The sequence below is a fragment of the Schistocerca gregaria genome, chromosome 2 (genome assembly GCF_023897955.1).
Source record: "Schistocerca gregaria isolate iqSchGreg1 chromosome 2, iqSchGreg1.2, whole genome shotgun sequence".
Lineage (NCBI taxonomy): Eukaryota > Metazoa > Arthropoda > Insecta > Orthoptera > Acrididae > Schistocerca > Schistocerca gregaria.
The window spans coordinates 582465843-582473477 of NC_064921.1; positions in this window are offsets into that span (position 1 = coordinate 582465843).

Genomic DNA, 7635 nt, shown 5'->3' on the forward strand with positions numbered 1-7635 from the left:
CTTCAACAAGCAGTCTTTGAGATATCTGGAACTGCCTTGCAATATCACGAGTACTTCGCCGAGGTGATGGGTGAACGATCCTCTGTTTGTAGAATGCGTCCTCTAACCTTGGACGACCTATGTCCATTACTGTGGACGAAGACTGCCAGGTCCCCGAAGGCGTTGCTCCAGGCCAGGAAAAATATTGTTATTGGCACGGCGCCTTTGAGTGCACCGTGCAGCATACGCACGAGCAACAGCAGCAACTTGATTATCGGATACACTCAGCGCCAAAAGCGTAACGACGTATTCACCGTTTGTGTACTCTTCTGAAAGCCGCCCTACATGAACTTGAGAGGACGAGTTATGGTTCTGCACTGCGCATTTAGTAGCCACATGTATGCAATTTAAGGTAACTCACTGTCCGCCCCCGGTAGCTGAGTGGTGCCGGCACGGTAGCTCAGAGCTGTCCTCTGTAATAAAAAACACTGAGTTAATGGATCTGCAGATACAACGGAAAAAAAGTGGTCAGCGTGACAGAATGTCAATCCTAAGGGCCCGGGTTCGATTCCCAGCTTGGTCGGAGATTTTCTCCGCTTAGGCACTGGGTGTTCTGTTGTTTTAACCATAATCATTTCATCCTCATCGTCGCGCAAGTCGCCGAAGTGTCGTCAAATCGAAAGACTTACACCCGGCGAACAATCTACCCGACGGGAGGACCTAGTCACACGACATTTTTGTCGCAGCTTACTGTCATGCGATGAGCTGTTGTCATGTGACAAAATGATGTCCTACTCGTAAACGACGCGAGCTAGGCAACGGACTTCTAAAAAATAATGACGGAATCTGATGATGATTCCAACAACACCTCTATGGTGGATGTGTATTTGTTGTTGCAGCAGTGCACGGAGTGGCGTACGATGGCTGACACAATAGAGCAGGTTGATAGACGTTCCTCTGTATTCCGACACGCTACACGATGTGACAGTGTTGCCAGCTCCTCCTTTTCATGAGTGTGTTTTCTAAATGCACCGGATCTGATTGTGTATCTGGATGCGCAATCACATGCCGATCTCCAAATGCGGCATTTTTTCCCTTCATCCTGTGTTCCTTGGCTTGTTTACACAATGGAAAAAAACTCACTCCTGGAATAGGGGGACCTCTTTTATGTGTGTCAATCAAAAATTTTGAAGAAAACAGAACGCGAATTACCTGTTTTTCACATCATCAATCTGCGTCTTTATTCATTAGAGTACCATATGCTTCCGCACTTACGTCTCTTATATTATATTACGCTATCCTCTAAAAGCACTTAACCGCGCAGGGTAGCCAAGTGGCCTGAGGTGCCTTGTCCCGGTCCGCGCGGCTCACCCCGTCGGAGGTTCGAGTCTTTCCTAGGGCATGGCTGTGTGTGTTGTCCTTAGCGTAAGTTAGTTAAAGATCGATTAAGTAGTGTGAAAGCTTAGGGACCGATAACCTCAGCAGTTCGGTCCCATAAGACATTACCACAAATTTCCAAACCGATATGTCATTCATCGACTTTTAATAATAACTAATTGTATAGAGAAGGACGCATTTTGATATATTGTCAATACATCATTCCTTTGAAACGGTGCACTTTCATAACACGATGTTATAACGAACGAAACACGAATATTCTGTAATTACCAGTATGACGTTTCTCCTAATTCCTACAAGTCGTACCAATAACGACTCGTTTCCGAGAGCCCCTCATAATGTGCTAGTACTTTCTACATCTACGTATATACTCCGCTAGCCACCAAGCGGTGTGTGACGGAGGGCACTATTCGCGCCAAAGTAATATTCCCCCTCCCCTCCCCCTTCTTCCATTCACGGATCGCGCGAGGGAAAACGACTGTCTGAACGCCTCAGTACGAGCTCTAATTTCCCTTATCTTTGAATGGTGATCATTGTGCGCGATTTCAAAGTTGGTGGTAATAATATATGCTCTACATCCTCGGCGAAGATCGGATTTTGGAATTTAGTGAGCAGCCCCTTCCGTTTAGTGCCTCGTCTATCTACAAGTGTGTCACACTTCAAACGTTCTATGAGATTTGTAACGCTCTCGCGATGGCTAAATGTACGAGTCACGGATCTTGCCGCTCTTCCTTGGACCTTCTCAATCTCTTGAATGAGACCCAATTGGTAAGGGTCCCACACAGAGTAACAATACCCTAAGACTGGACGAACTTAAGTATTGTAAGCAATCTCCTTTGTTGGATGACTGCATCGCTTCAGGATTCTACCAATAAACCGCAATCTAGAAGTCGCCTTACCTGTTACTTGTGTAATCTGATTATTCCATTCGAGATCATTTCGAATAGTCACACCCAGATACTTGACTAATGTTGTTGTTGTTGTTGATGTGGTCTTCAGTCCTGAGACTGGTTTGATGCAGCTCTCCATGCTACTCTATCCTGTGCAAGCTTCTTCATCTCCCAGAACCCACTGCAACCCACATCCTTCTGAATATGGTTAGTGTAGTCATCTCTTGGTCTCCCTCTACGATTTTTACCCTCTACGCTGCCATCCAATACTAAATTGGTGATCCCTTGATGCCTCAGAACATGTCCTACCAACCGGTCCCTTCTTCTGGTCAAGTTGTGCCACAAACTTCTCTTCTCCCCAATCCTATTCAATACCTCCTCATTAGTTATATTATCTACCCATCTAATCTTCAGCATTCTTCTTGTCCAAACTATTTATCGTCCATGTTTCACTTCCATACATGGCTACACTCCATACAAATACTTTCAGAAACGACTTCCCGATACTTAAATCTATACTCGATGTTAACAAATTTCTCTTCTTCAGAAACGATTTCCTTGCCATTGCCAGTCTATATTTTATATCCTCTCTACTTCGACCATCATCAGTTATTTTGATCCCCAAATAGCAAAACCCCTTTACTACTTTAAGTGTCTCATTTCCTAATCTAATTTCCTCAGCATCACCCGACCTAATTCGACTACATTCCATTACCCTGGTTTTGCTTTTGTTGATGTTCATCTTATATCCTCCTTTCAAGACACTATCCATTCCGTTCAACTGCTCTTCCAAGTCCTTTGCTGTCTCTGACAGAATTACGATGTCATCGGCGAACCTCAAAGTTTTTATTTCTTCTCCATCGATTTTAATACCTACTCCAAATTTTTCTTTTGTTTCCTTTACTGCTTGCTCAATATACAGATTGAATAACATCGGGGAGAGACTTCAACCCTGTCTTACTATCTTCCCAACCACTGCTTCCCTTTCATGTACCTCGACTCTTATAACTGCCATCTGGTTTCTGTAAAAATTGTAAATAGCCTTTCGCTCCCTGTATTTTACCCCTGCCACCTTCAGAATTTGAAAGAGAGTATTCCAGTCAACATTGTCAAAAGCTTTCTATAAGTCTACAAATGCTACAAACGTAGGTTTGCCTTTCCTTAATCTAGCTTCTAAGATAAGTCGTAGGGTCAGTATTGCCTCACGTGTTCCAACATTTCTACGGAATCCAAACTGATCTTCCCCGAGGTTGGCTTCTACTAGATTTTCTATTCGTATGTAAAGAATTCGCGTTAGTATTTTGCAGCTGTGACTTATTAAACTGATAGTTCGGTAATTTTCACATCTGTCAACACCTGCTTTCTTTGGGATTGGAATTATTATATTCTTCTTGAAGTCTGGTAGTATTTCGCCTGTCTCATACATCTTGCTCACCAGATGGTAGAGTTTTGTCAGGACTGGCTCTCCCAAGGCCGTCAGTAGTTCCAATGGAATGTTGTCTACTCCCTGGGCCTTGTTTCGACTCAGGTCTTTCAGTGCTCTGTCAAACTCTTCACGCAGTATCGTATCTCCCATTTCATATTCATCTACATCCTCTTCCATTTCCATAATATTGTGCTCAAGTACATCGCCCTTGACTAATGTTACCGCTTCCAAAGACTGATCATTTATTTTGTACTCGTACATTAATTGAGATTTTCGCCTTTATATACGCAGTAGGTTACACTTAGTAATATTGAGGGATAACTGCCAGACATTACACCACGCATTTATTTTCTGCAAGTCCTCATTGATTTGTTCACAACTTTCGTGTGATACTACTTCCCTGTAGACTACAGCATCATCGGCAAATAGTCTAATGCCGCTGTCAATACCATCAACAATTTCGTTTATGTAAATCGCAAAAAGCAGCATACCTATTACGCTGCCCTGGGGCACACCTGATGTTACTCTTGTTTCTGTTGAAGTCTCCCCACTCAGGACGATATATTGTTCTCTGTCTGTTAGAAAACTTTCTACCCAACCGTATATGTCATCGGATAGACCGCAAGCGCACACTTTTTGGAGCAAGCGACAGTGCGGAGCAGGGTCCAACGCCTTTCAAAAGTCGAGGAATATGGCATTAACCAGGGAGCCGCTATCTAGAGCCTGTTGCATATCACACACAAAAAGGGCCACCTGTGTCTCGCATGACCGCTGCTTCCTAAAACCGTGCTGGTTTCTGCAGATGAGCTTCTCAGAGTCTAGGAAGGTCATAATGTCTTAACATAAAATATGTTCCATGATTCTACAACAAACCGATGCAAGTGAGGTTGGCCGGTAATTATGTGCATCCGATTTTCTACCTTTTTTGTAGATTGCTGTGACCTGGGCCTTCTCCCAGTCCCGTGGAACTTTCCGCTGTTCCAGTTGTCTGTGATGACATGACGGATAAGAATGGTGCTATATTTGCAGCATAGTCAGCATAAAATCTTACGGGGATACCGTCTGGGCCAGATGCCTTCTTGGCGTCTAAGGATCTTAACTGTTTTATAATCCCAGATACACTAAACACTATGTCATTCATTCTTGCGTTTGTTCGATAATTAAAAGCGGGAATGGTGCTGCAGTCCTCTACCGTAAACCAGTTTTTGAAAGCTAGGTTTAGAATTCCGGTCTTCTGTTTATCATCATCCGTTACATTATCCGTATTGTCAGCAATAGAAGGTATTGAATTATATGTAGCGGTCATAGATTTTACTTACGACCAAACTTTTTTATGGTTACTTTTAGAATCTGCTTTCAAATTCGTTAAAAGAATTGACCTTTTGACAGCTGCTGTCATTTCGCATAATTTTTGTTTGTCAGCGACGCAGTGACTACGTTTAAAACGACTGTGCAAAATCCTCTGCTTTCTCAGCAACCTCCTAATATGTTTGTTGAACCGAGGTGAATCCTTTCCATCCCCTATATTTTTGCTAGGCACATATTTCTGTAGCACTTGGTGGACAATACCTTTAAATTCCGACCAAAGATGCTCAATATCTTCGTGTCCTGCTGTGTCCTGCGGTAAATGCTTGTAGCTGACTATGAAGATATTCATTAATGACAATTTTACTTGTTTTCCCAAACAAAAAAACTCAACTTTTTTTTGCATACTCCAATTACATAGAAGCCACAACGACATTATGGTCGTTAATACCTTCTTCTAGATCTCAAAAAGATCAGGTCTGTTTGTCCCCAAGATATCTAATATGTTCCCATCTCGAGTTGGTTTTCTAACCAATTGCTCAAGGTTGTATGTTGAGAGCGCTCCTTGAATAACTTCACACGAGTCTTTGCTTCTGCCCCCCGTGATAAACGTGTAATTTTCCCAATCAATGGAATCCAGATTAAAGTCTTCACCTATAACTAATGGATAATTTGGATATTTATTTCCTATGTACTCAAGACTTTCCCTGAAACGTTCTGCGACGTTTGTTGCAGATGCTGGTGGTCTATATATATATATAAAAAACATCCTAATACAATGGTCACACCTTGTGTGATTGACAGCTTTATCCAGACTATTTCACAGTCCCACCCAGTATCGATTTCAACTGCGTTTAAACAGCTTTTAACTGCAATGAACACACCACCTCCCGTAGCATCAGTCCTATCCTTCCCAAACATTGTCCAGTCCGAGTTCAAAATTTCACATCTATTTGTGTCTGCTTTCAACCAGCTTTCGGTACCTAATAGAATATTGGCATTACTACTATTTATTTCGGAGAGTAGCTCGGGGATCTTGCTACAGAAACTTCGACAATTTACTAACATGAGATTTAGCATATCATATTTCTTTGTCAAAGAAATATGATAGTGTAATACCGACCTAAGCGGTTTTCCAAGGTCCAATCTTAAGGCTAGCTACTACTTGTTAGAAAAACATCAAGAGTTCCAAAAACTTTGACTGTCATTGCGTAAATCTGTGTAGGAAATGCATCCGATGTTTAAATTCTCTTAAACGTCACTGAAAACATATTTTAGTGTGTATTTTGGTACAGCTCCGCCTTAGAGCCTGTAACTGCAGGGCGCGCCTGAGCGAGCGTCTCTAAGACGTGTAAAAGCAGTATTGATTGCGTCAGTGTTTTCATGAAAATGAATGGTTACTTTTATTAGTGCTTTCCTTGCGTAATTCCGTGCCCTCACGCCCTGTACACAGCGCCGGTCGGCGGCTAGGCTACATACATATCCGCTCCGTTCCCCTCCCGTAGCCTGTCCACCCTGCGTGACGCCAGCAGCAGCGGACGCAAGAGATAACGGTCGCTTTCTGTCCGCACTCCAATCGCCGTACGTCAGTGTGCGCTATTCACGCCGAGCTGTACCGTAATTCCAGTAACGAAACTGGCAAACGTACCCGAGGAGACAAATCCGGGTGAAGCATTGCCGCAGAATTCCGTTCTATCGACATTGCTTTTTAGTCTGTGTATTGTAGTATTACATATCATTCTGTACAATACTACAAAGGTTATCCCAATATGCGAAATATTTGTATTTTTCAATTTTTCCATATCACGCCTAAGACAATTATCAAAAGTACGATCGTATGGGACATCAAGCTCAGTTTGTGACTAGACTGTGCATTTTTTGTCGGGAATGCACAGTAAGTTATCTTGGACGGAGAGTCACTCACAGATGTAGAAGTAACATCACGTGTCTCCTAGAGAAGTGTGTCGGGACGCTTGATGTTGATATTGTATATTAATGAGCTTGAGGAGAACATTAATACTAACCTCAGACTTTTCTGCAGATGAAGTAGTTATCTACAATGAAATACTGTCTGGAAGAAGCTGCATAAATATTCAGTCATCTCTGTGTAAGATTCAATGTGGTTCAAAGATTGACAGCCTGCTTTAAATGTTCAGAAAAGTAAAACAATACACCTCACAAAATGAAAAAACATAGGATCCTATGACCATAATATCTATAAGTCACCGCTGGAATCGGTCGATTCATACACCTGGATGTAACACTTTGTAGGAATGTGACATGGAATGATCATGTAAACTCAATCTTGGGTAAATCAGGTGATAGACTTCAGTTTATTGGTAGAATACTGGCGAAATGGAATCAGTCTACAAAGGATATTGCTTACAAATCACTCGTACAACCCATCCTGTAATACCACTCAAGTGTGTGCAACAAGGACCAAACAGGACTAACAGGGGATATTACACGCATATACAGAGATGGGCAACACGAATTGACCCAGGTCTGTTTGATCCGTGGGACACTGTCACAAAATGCTGAAGAAAGTGAACTGGCAGACTCTTGAAGAGAAACGTAAACTCTCCCAAGAAAGCCTACTTACAAAGCTTGAAGAACAGTATTTAAATGACTACTCGA